This window comes from Dromiciops gliroides, chromosome 3 (assembly GCF_019393635.1).
Source record: "Dromiciops gliroides isolate mDroGli1 chromosome 3, mDroGli1.pri, whole genome shotgun sequence".
Lineage (NCBI taxonomy): Eukaryota > Metazoa > Chordata > Mammalia > Microbiotheria > Microbiotheriidae > Dromiciops > Dromiciops gliroides.
This window is the reverse complement of record NC_057863.1, coordinates 612,379,407-612,391,411: the sequence shown is the minus strand read 5'-3', so window position 1 is coordinate 612,391,411 and position 12,005 is coordinate 612,379,407. Positions and strand designations below refer to the sequence as shown.

Sequence of the window (12,005 nt, the reverse complement as noted above, 5' to 3'; positions counted from 1 at the left end):
TTACTAGCTGTGTGACCCTGGGCAAGTCACTTAACCCTCATTGCCCTGCAAAAACAAACAAAAAACCAAAATCTCTAGAAATCATAGGAATGCATGGATCTTATTTTGATATAATAAATAACATTTCTCTAAATCCAAGAGCAAACCTTTTGCACTAGGCTAAACTCCTTCAGACTTCTCCATCATGGCTCTGGGCTGGATACCTTCTCTTCCCCCTCAACCTCTTCAGCTTCCTTTTATATATTGTCTTCCCCATTAAAGAGTAAGCTCCTTGAAGACAGGGAGTCTTTCTTTGTGCTTGTATTTGTTTTCCAGGGCTTAGCACAGTGCCTGACTTAAGAAATGTTTGTTGACATCATATGGAATGGAGAAAAATTAAAGGCCCTTCCAATAAAATCAAGGGTAAAGCAAAGATGCTCTTATCACCAAGACTATTTAGTGTAGTGCTAGAGTGCTAGCTATATCAATAAGGCAATATAAAGAAATTGGGGAACTAAACATAGGGAAAGAGAAAACAAAATTTTATTGATTTTTGCAGATATGATGCTGTACTTAGAGAACGCTACAGTCAACTAAAAATTAATTGAAATAATAACTTCAGCAATGTTTCAAGATATAAGATAAATCTACACAAATTATCAATATTCCTACATATAAAACCATCCAAAGCCAGAAGGAAGGATTAGAAAGAGAAATTCCCTTCAAAACAACTACAGAAGCTATTAGATATTTGGCAATGTGTCTACCAAGATTCATAAGACACCTAGGTGGCACAGTAGATAGAGCCCTGAGCCTGGAATCAGGAAGAGCCAAATGCAAATTTGGCCTCAAACACTTACTAGCTGTGTGACCCTGGGCATGTCATTTAACTCTATTAGCCTCAGTTTCCTCATCTGTAAAATGAACTGGAAGAGGAAATGGCAAACCATTCCAGTATCTTTGCAAAGAAAAGCCCAAATGGGGCCATGATGAGTCAGACATGACTGAAAAACCACTGAACAAGAACTACCAAGATTCACCCTATCTGAATCTTTTTTTCTTTTCTTTTTCTTTTTTTTGCTAGGCAATGAGGGTTAAGTGACTTGCCCAGGGTCATACAGCTAGTAAGTGCACCCTATATGAATCTAACTATAAAACACTCTGCAAAAATAAAGACAGAGATAAATAATTGGAGAAACATTAATTGCCCATGGGTAGGTAGAGCCAATATAATAAAAATTATACCTTCATTGTCCTGGGGAAAAAAATGACAATACTACCTTAATCAATTTACTTATTCAGTGCTGTACAATTAATCTCCCCAAATAATATTTTGTAAGCCTAGAAAAATTATAATGAAATCCATATCACAGAGGAAGAAAAGAGGAAAAAATCTCCTGGGTAATAATGAAAAAAAGTGGGAAGAAAGATGATCAATCAGTACCAGTTCTCAAACTCTACTACAAAGTAAACAAACACATTTAAAAAACCTGAAGAACCCTGTTACTGGTGAAAGACTCACTATTTGACAAAAACTGCTAGGAAAGCTGGACATCAATGTCAAAGAAATAAAAATTAGACCAACACCTCACACCAAGATAAATACCAAATGGCTACAGGACCTAGCTATAAAAGATTGTATGTATCATAAGCAAATTAAAGAAGCAATGAATCCATCACCTTTCAGATCTATGAATAGAAGAATAGTTCATGACTAAAATTACTGGTAATGTGTCACTGGATTTGTCACAAGAAGTCAGCCAACCAACGAATACCTTCTACATGCCAGGTATAGTGCTAAGTGCTAGAGATACAAAGAAAGGTAAAAGAATGATCCTTGTTCTCAAGGAGTAATTTGTTCCTTAAGAACATATAATAGATTCTGCAAGGAGTCCAAGTATATGATCTTGGACAATAAGGAGATTCATCTCTCTGAGCCTGGGTTGTGTGGCTTCATAGATTTTGAGCTCAATAGGGTTCTAACATTTATTTTACTAATAAGGAAAATGTGACTCAAGAAAGTGAATAAGCATTTCTATAGCATGGCTCCTATGCCAGGTACTGTGCTAAGGGTCCTTTACAAATATTATTTCATTTGATCCTTACAACAACCATTTGAGGTAAGTGCTGTTGTTATCCTCATTTTATATTTTCCTCATTTGAGGAAACTGAGGCAAAACAAAGTCAAACAACTTGTCGAGGGTCACACAGCTAGTAAGTATCTGAGACTAGATAGGAATTGAAGTCTTCCTTACCTCAGCTCGGTGGTACAGTAGATAGAGCACCAGGGCTGGAGTCAGGAAGATGAGTCTTCCTGAGTTCTAGTCTGGTCTCAGACACTTACTAGCTGAGTGACCCTAGGCAAGTCACTTCACTCTGTTTGCCTCAGTTTCCTCATCTGTAAAATGGGCTGGAGAAGGAAATGTATTTCCAGTATCTCTGCCAAGAAAACCCCAAACGGGGTCATGAAAAGTCAGACATGACTGAACAACAACAAATGAACAAAATAGGACATAGAGGGTTAGAAAGGAAAGCAATATTACTAAAATACAGTTATTAGAATTTTTTTCTTAAAGCTCACAGACTTCAGGAGAAGATACCTAGACTAGATGATCACTCTGTCTCAGCTCTAAATCTCAAGCCTTCTTATTATACTTTCACTAATTCCCTCTAATTCCTCTCTGTGGCACTGAGGTGACGAAGAAATTCCTAGCTCTGGCAGGTGCTTATAGGACCCAGTGAGGGATTTTGTTGTTTAAGGACTAGCTTAGCTCAATTCAGAGAAGCTCATCAAACCAGGTTGGCTGCAGAGAGATGAATTTTTAGCCTACATCAACTCTCAAAGACCACCAACTAAGTTTTAAATGGGTTGTGGTTTCTTTCTCTTCATAGAAAGAGTCCCCACACCAATGAAATAATAGATTTTTAGAGAGTTGGCACATACAAAAAATAGGAGACAATTTAGTTCCACCACCCTAAAAACCCAGCTTAGTTTATATAATTACAGCTCACTAGGGAGTCAATGTGTAAACAAGGTTTTAACACCTTGTGATCCCTTTATAAAAATGTGATCATCTCTTTCTGATTGAACCAGCTTGAGTCATTCCATTGGTTATACCTCTCAGGGGGCTTAAAAGGCTGAGCTGCTGGTTCTTCTGTCAGTTCAAAGAAGCCTGTTCCTTAAAGAAATTACTCCTTGAGGAAGAGGAAGAAGAAGAGGGAGATTTCTTTTTCTTTGTTCTCTTCCTTGTTGCCTCATCAGATCATGGTGTCTAGCCGCACACTACTGGGGGCTTATGAGATATTGCAGTAGGATCTCATACCCAAGTGTATCCTACAACCTGGTACTGTGAGAGAAAACAGAAAGATAAATAAAACAAGTCCTACTTATTCTTGAAGAGCTGACAATTTCACAATTTTGCAGGGGTATGAGATCTATAGATAGACAAATTTAATACAAATTAGAATGCAGTAGGTAATTAGGAGGGAGTCAAATACAAAAATAGAAGACATTCGAAGGGAGAGATCATATTCAGTTGGGAGGAATCAGGAAAAGGCTGAATGTAGGAAGGAGCACCAACTAGAAAGGAGGGAAGGATTTTAGCAGGGCTCAGGGTGGATATTGCACTAGAACCAAGAAAGGCAAAAGAGTCAAATAATTGAATGAAAGAAAAAAATTTATTAAGTGCTTATTATGCACCAGGAACTATGAAGTGCTGGGGACACAAATATAAAAGAAAGATAATCTTCATTCAAAGACCTTTCATTCTAAAAAGATAGAGAAGTTGGTGGGCTTTAGTTTTCAGTTCCTTAGCACCACAAAAAGAGTCGTGAGAGGAAAACAATTCCTGCTCAATAATTCTCTGGAACTCTGCGGTGGTGATGTGTCAAAGGCTCATTTACTGTTCTTCTCATGAGAATGGTCACCCAGTGTGCAGCTGGTGGGTGCAAAGAATGGGGGTTTGCAGGCCCCGTTTTAAACCCTAGTCCCTAATGTGAATGGGCCCTCCCCCTTTTCATCACTGGTCAATTACTCAAGGGTTACAATCTATGAGCAAAAACTAGCTAATCGGAACGCAGTATTCCCAACCCTAATTTCCATAATTATTCTTTGGGTTCTTAGCCAATGGGGGAGCTGACACAGGGACATTTCTTCAATCTTCTCTTATATGGATACAGCCCAGGAGAGGACCTAATTGAGACCAGCTCAGGACTCCTTGAACTATGTGATCTTGTTTGCTGGAGGAGAGAGGGGGGTACTGAGACCTTTTTCCTCAAACAGATTTGGAGGAGTGTAATTTGAATGGTGACTGTTATATCCTTGTTGAGAGAAGACCATTACCTATTTCCTCACAAGTTGTTATAAATATTTTTGTACAAATGGTCCTTTTCCTTTTCCTTTGATCTCCTTGGGGATATAGTGTATGTGATATTGGGTATGTTCAGTTTAGTGACTTTTGGGGCTTATTTCCAAATTGCTTTGAAAATGGTTAGACCAATTCACAGCTCCACCAACTCTGAATTAATGTACCTGTTTTCCCACAGCACCTCCAATGTTTGTCATTTGTAAATTTCTTTTTTTTTTTTTTGTCCATTTTGCCGATTTGATTGGTAGGTGGGGTTTAGAACCTCAGAGTTGCTTTAATTTGCATTTACATAATCATTAGAGATTTGAAGTTTCTTTTCACATAGCTATAGATAACTAGGTGGCACAGTGGATAAAGCCCCAGGTCTGGAGTCAAGAAGACCTGAGTTCAAATCCAGCCTCAGACACTTACCAGCTGTGTGACCCTGGACAAGTCACTTAAACTTTGCTTCAGTTTCCTCATCTGGAAAATGAACTGGAGAAGTATCTTTACCAAAGAAAAGCCCAAATCAGGTCACAAAGAAGCACTTCTTGTTTGGGGAAGACTTGTGACCTGGATGGGGTGGAGCTAGCTCACCCAAGGAATTGGAGGCTCATCATGAATCTTGTAAAATAAAAAGAAATTTATTAGGAGAGAGAAATATGACCAGGGAACAGATCACTTTGGTGACTGCCCCACTGGAGTAAGTATTTTTACCAGACAAAAGGGAAGGAAGGGCATTACAAAAAATCGGGAGGGAATTACAAAGCAAAAAGAAACACAGGGGCAGCTAAGTGGTACAGTGGATAGAGCACCAGCCCTGGATTCAAAAGGTCCTGAGTTCAAATCCGGCCTCAGACACTAGCTGACCCTAGGCAAGTCACTTAACCCCAATTGTCTCACAAAAAACAAAAAAAGAAGAAGGGGGCAGCTAGGTGGCCCAGTGGATAGAGCACTGGCCCTGGATTCAGGAGGACCTGAGTTCAAATCTGGCCTCAGACACTTAACAATTACTAGCTGTGTGACCCTGGGCAAGTCACTTAACCCCAATCGCCTCATCAAAAAAGAAGAAGAAGAAGAAGAAACACAAAATAAACTGGGGCCAGATAACTAAGACTGGGGTCTTTGATAACGGGGTATTAGCATCTATCCAGACCTTGCATATCATTTTGCAGGCCTTAGCATTGCTCATCAGCATATTGGGGCCATGCCCTACTACACCTCATTCCTGAGATGAGAGAGAGCTGTTTTCCCCTTGGCCTAGGGGGTTTGAATCTTTTGGATTTCTTGGGATCCCACTACATTTCCCCCCTCTCTTATTTCTGGGGAGAAAGGGGCAAAGGCCTATCTTCTGTAGCTTCTTCAAGGCTGGGGTGTAGAGATGTCCCTGTCTTTAAGGAGAGAGGGAATGAAAAGTTTGGTGGGTGCAGTCCAAGGGTCACAGGGGCATTGCTGTGGCTTCAGTGAAGGCTTCTAATCCTGGAAGCAACTAAAGAAGTGACAGTATTACAAATACAAAGTCCACACAACAAGACGCATGCAATGATCAAAATTATAGGTATGAAAGCAACCAGGATGGAGAGCTGGAGAACAATTGGCTTCAGTGTCTGCTGTGATATACATGCAGCACAAAGTATATTACTCTACCTTCAGCAGCAAGTAAAAAGTCTAAGGCTATCCTATCATCCATTACTACATTAGCCAAAGAATCAAGGGACCCTTTGAGGTCCTCAAGGCCGAAAGCAGTTTCATTAGAAATCTTTTCAGTTGCTAAGGTCAGATTAGTCAGGACTGCCTCATGTTATGGTTAGCCCACCAAAGGAATGGCAAGTGCTGCAGTTTTGTTTTGTTTTGGTTTTTTGCAGGACAATGAGGGTTAAGTGACTTGCCCAGGGTCACACAGCTGGTAAGTGTCTAGTGTCTGAGGTCACATTTGAACTCAGATCCTCCTGAATTCAGGGCTGGTGCTTTATCTACTGCACCACCTAGCCGCCCCAAGTGCTGGAGTTTTACAGATCCACCACAGGAATGTGGCATTTAAAATTATATGGGGTAGGGGCAGTTAGGTGGCGCAGTGGATAGAGCACCGGCCCTGGATTCAGAAGGTCCTGAGTTCAAGTCTGGCCTCAGACACTCGACACTAACTAGCTGTGTGACCCTAGTCAAGTCACTTAACCCCAATTGCCTCACACACACACAAAAAATTATATGGGCTTAGCTAAGAGAGTTCAGTCAAAAGGGCCTGCCTTAGTTACTTCTTCTTCTTCTTTTTTTTTTGCAGGGCAATGAGGGTTAAGTGACTTTCCCAGGGTCACACAAGCAGTAAGTGTCAAGTATCTGAGACCAGATTTTGAACTCAGGTACTCCTGAATATAGGGCTGGTGCTTTACCACTGCGCCATCTAGCTTCCCCTAGTTACTTCTCTCAGGTGGGATGGTTCAATCCCTGAGGAAGCAGGTTGGATAGAATAGGCCCAAGGAGTAGAAGGGTCAAAAGTAAAAAATGAAAGTACAAAGGAGGAGGAATACTCATTCCAGGGTGTCTATCAGCAGAAGAGAAACTTATTTTGCTGGGAAAGGCTTCTACCCACCCAGTAAACATCTACAAAGACTAAAAGGACTCTATCTTTTACAAGGCGGTAAGCAAAGTCTATCTGCCAATCTTCCCCTGGTAATTCCCCAGTTCTTGGATTGGCTTAAGAAGAGGACAGGGTTTGAGGGTCTCAGTAGTATGTTTGGGCACAGGATATCTCGGATGGTCTTAGAGATGCCCTTGACCATAAAGGGAGGCTTTATTAACGTGGTTGGAGCTTCCCTGCCCAGGGGAGTGGAATTGTGGACGCCCACTGTGGGGTGGGGAAAGCAGGAAAACCAGAAGGAAGGAGCCACCATCCTGTAGCCTCATAACAAAACCTTGAATTTTAGCCTGTTTGGTCTCCTCCTTGGTATAGGAAGGGGAGATACTTTGGGGCACAATGGGGTGCAAAGGGAGCCAGGGCTAGAGTAGGTGAATGGACTTGGCAAGTGATCTAGCAGCAAGGTCTGCCCGGTGATTCCCTTGTGCTATGGAGTTGATAGCTTGATGCCCTTGGTGGTGCATAACAGAAACCTGACTCAACTAGGTCCAGAATCTCCTTTCCAGGAGAATTGTTTGAGGTCAACATTCTTTCTAAACGGAAAACATGGGGCAGCTAGGTGGCGCAGTGGATAGAGCACTGGCCCTGGAGTCAGGAGTATCTGAGTTCAAATCCGACCTCAGACACTTAACACTTACTAGCTGTGTGACCCTGGGCAAGTCACTTAACCCCAATTGCCTCACTAAAAACAAACAAACAAAAAACCCAAAATAAATGGAAAACACGAAATACAGAACTATCTTTATAACATAAATCAATCCTCCTAGTTCCCATCCTCCCTCTCATCAAAATGTGTTTGCAATGGGGAGGCATTTTAGTTTCTTCTAAACCAAAAAGATACTCAGTTAATTTAGCCTTATCATAATACCAGGTGATCATTAGCAGGGAGATGGCAAACCTGGGTATCAATGTACCTAGTTGTTTGGCATATTGAGTGACCACACCTTTAGACTGAAAACAGTAAGATCTTTTTTTTTTTTTTTGGTGAGGCAATTGGAGTTAAGTGACTTGCCCAGGGTCACACAGCTAGTAAGTGTCAAGTGTCTGAGATTGGATTTGAACTCAGGTCCTCCTGAATCCAGGGCTGGTGCTCTATCTACTGTGCCACCTAGCTGCCCCAACAGTAAGATCTTACAAACTTACATTGTGTAAGTAGTCTTCTACCAACTACTTGCTCTGATGACAGAAATCGGCTATCAAAGAAAAATCAGGGACAGGATTATAACATCCAGGATAAAGCATCCTTAGCTCTGTTTGATTTCAGGTAAGAGTCACAAGTGACCACCCGTCACGCAGTAATAGCCAGATAGATTCAGGAATAGCCAGGTGGGAAACAGTTCCTGTTCAGCAGGAACAACACAATGGGGAAGCTGAGCCAGGATCCTACCTTAGATGACACCAAGATTGTCCTCTCGACTTTTTCCCTGATACCTCCACCTGTAAGCAACACATTCCCTCTTGTGGCATTGATTTATGGCATTCTCTCAAGTGGTGAATTACTGACTCAATGATCCAGACAACTATACCTGAATTCAAAACTCAAAACAATATCAATTTACAGTCCCCAAATATTTCATCTTAAATAGCAAATCTCTACTCTCATGGAGTTGCAATGAGCAAAAAAGTTTACCATGTAAGAGGTTTCACCTAATATTTTGCTTGGTTTTTCTTTTCCTTATTCTGGTGTAAAGATCAGTCATTAGAAATGACTTCTATATAATAAGCAACCATATAAATTTTCAGTAAGATTGTTCCTTGTCTAGGAATTTCACAACCCATAACAAGCTCTTTTCTAGTAAGTTTACAAATTAAGGGGAGTCTAGAAGGTCTTTTTCTGTGCCTTTTCCCATTTAATAATTTACCAACCTAATAATAATAATTTACCTTTAGTTCCAAAATTCTTCCGGTGCTTTCCTCTTTGTCTCAGAGGAAACAACATAATGAATAGTCTTAACAAAAACAGGTAGGAATCTCATAATTTATAGTTTTTCTTAATTTTAATACATACACACACACTATTTTAAGAGTGACTTTAAAAATTAACCAGTATTAGTTTTCAAGACTGTAAATATCCAACTAGATTTTCCAATCAAACTGAATTGCTTTTTGGTTCTTCCCAGATAATTGCAGGGAAGCACTTAATGTGAGAGTACACTTTTTTCCTCAAAAGTTTCCTAATGGTTTTTACTGTCAGGGCAATGTGGTAAAATTAGAATTTGGCTGACTCATTTGGGAGGGGCCACACCTGGGTACAACTTTCTTTCTACTTGCTTTTACCTATAATATAATGAGGAGATAATCAATTTTTTCTTACTATAAATATAACTGTGAAGGAAAACAACCCTCTTCTCAATAATTCTCAGGAACTCAGCAGCAATGTGACAAAAGCTCATTTATTTCCTTCTCATGAGAAAGGGGCACCCTAGTGTGCAGCTAGTGGGTGCAAAGAATAGGGGCTCACAGGCCCTGTTTTAAACCCTAGTCTCTAATGCTAATGGACCCTCCCCTTTTTCATCATTGGTCTGATTACTCAAGGGTTACAGTCTAAGTGCAAAAACTAGCTAATCAGAACACAGTATTCCCATCCCTCTTCCTTATATGGGCATAACTCAGGAGCAGACCTTATTCTTCCTTATATAGACATAATTCAGGAGCAGACCTTATTGAGACCAGGGCTCCTTGAACCATGTGATTTTGTTAGCCAGAGTGGGAGGAGGGGATCTGAGACCTTTGTCCTAAAAACAAGTTAGGAGGAGTATGATTCACTGTTATATCCTCATTGAGAGGAGACATTTACCCATTTTCTCACAATAACCATCTTTCTTTTTTTCTACTTGAGATACCTTTCCTATTTTTCTCTGGTATTCTCCCTGTGGCCTCACAGTATTCTAATATAACTTATGAAACTGAGTCACTGAGTCTTGTAATTCTTTTGGGATGCCTCACAATTAATCTGATCAATTAAATCCATCCTACATCATAGGGGGTTTAATCTTTTGGATTTCTTGGGGTCCCACTACACTACTGAAATGACTGACAACACAACAAAGCGATAGCTTGGATTTTTTTTTTTTTGAGAACTACCTGTTCATGTTCTTTGACCATTTACCAACTAGTAGATAGCTCTTATTCTGCGTGTGTGTGTGTGTGTGTGTGTGTGTGTGTGTGTGAGAGAGAGAGAGAGAGAGAGAGAGAGAGAGAGAGAGAGAGAGAGAGAGAGAAGCAATTGGGGTTAAGTGACTTGCCCAGGGTCATACAGCTAGTAAGTAAGTGTCAAGGGTCTGAGGCCAGATTTGAACTCAGGTCCTCCTGAATCCAAGGCTGGTGCTCTATCCACCACGTCACCTAGCTGCCCCAGATAGCTCTTATTCTTACAAATTTGTATCATTTCATTGTATATCTTTAAAATGAGACACTTATAAGAGAAACTTGTAGCCAAGATATTTTTTTCCAGTTAACTTCCCCTTCTAGTTTTAGTCTCATTGGATTTGATTGTGTAAAACCCTTTAAATTTTATATAATAAAAAATATCTATTCCTCCACAACTCTTGTTTGGTCATGAATTCTTGTTTTTGTTTTAGCGGGGCAATGAGGGTTAAATGACTTGCCCAGGGTCACACAGCTAGTAAGTGTCAAGTGTCTGAATCTAATTTGAACTCAGGTTCTCCTGAATCCAGGGTTGGTGCTTTAGCTTCTGCGCCACCTAGCTGCCCTGTTGTGAATTCTTTATAAGCAAATGCAAAATGTAATTAATTCCTTGTACCTCTGTTGGGGGGTGGGCGGGGGCGGGGGGCAGGTAGCTTCACTAAAAGACTTGGAGGCTCATCACAAATCTTGTAAAATAAAAAGAGAATTTGTTAGGAGAGAGGAAAGTATGGCTGAGGAACAGACCACCTTGGTCACCGTCCCACTGGAGTAAGAGAAGGCCTATCTTTTGTATCTTTACAAAACAAAGGGAGGGAAGGGCATTATAAAGAACTGGGAGGGAAATGCAGGGAGGTGATTTTGGAATAATGGGGCATCAGTAAGTAATATGTGCAGCACCCATCCATACCTTGTATATCATCTTGAAGACCTTGATATTGCTTATCAGCACATTGGGGTCGTGTCCTGCCACACCTCATACCTGAGGTAGGAGAGAGCTACTTTTCCCTTGGTCTTAGAGGCTGGGATCTTTAAGTTTCTTGGGGTCCCACTGTATTCCCATAACAGCTCTTAATTTGATCATGATATGACTTTTTATGTCACATATCCATTTGGAGCTTATATTGGTGTATTGGGTGAAGTGTTGGTCTAAAGCTAATTTATTCCAGACTGATCTCTAGTTTTCCCAGAAGTTTTTGTTGAGGGGCAGTGTGAGAATATTATTAATATTACAGAGGCCCCCTGCTGTGTGAGCATGTGACCACCCTCAACCACTCAGCTTGAAGCACTGTGTAAGTCAGTTGGTTTGGTCAGTTGGTTTTGGGAGTTGGTGGTTGGAACCTTGTGGGGTTGGCAGTTCTGATTTCTCCTCAAGAGTAGGTTAGGTTTTCCTATTCTTTAAGAGACACTTGTTCTCTCTTTGTTAACCTCTAATATATTTTAATAAATGTTTAATACCTAAATGGTTAAACTGTTGTTCTAGTTAGCTTTCCCCAAAAGGGGACAGGTAGGGTAACCACACACATTTAGTTTTACCCGTCACAGCAGCTAGGTGGCACAGTGGATAGTGCATCAGCCCTGGATTTAGGAGGACCTGAGTTCAAATCTGACCTCAGACACTTGACACTTACCATCTGTGAGGAAAACGACTCCTGCTCAATAATTCTCTGGAACTTAGCTGCGGTGATGTGTCAAAGGCTCATTTATTGTCTTTTTTGTTTGTTTGTTTTGTTTGTTTTGTTTGTTTTGTTTTGTTTTTAGTGAGGCAATTGGGGTTAAGTGACTTGCCCAGGGTCACACAGCTAGTAAGTGTTAAGTGTCTGAGGCCGGATTTGAACTCAGGTACTCCTGACTCCAGGGCCGGTGCTCTATCCACTGGGCCACGTAGCTGCCCCAAAGGC

The 12,005-nt window shown here is 40.8% G+C and overlaps 1 protein-coding gene across 1 annotated transcript in view; it reads left to right on the top strand.

Annotated features, from left to right (window-relative positions):
* LOC122749397 (alkaline phosphatase, tissue-nonspecific isozyme-like) overlaps window positions 1-12,005 on the top strand; it is a 102,528-nt gene that overhangs the window by 19,832 nt on the left and 70,691 nt on the right. The window lies entirely within an intron of this gene.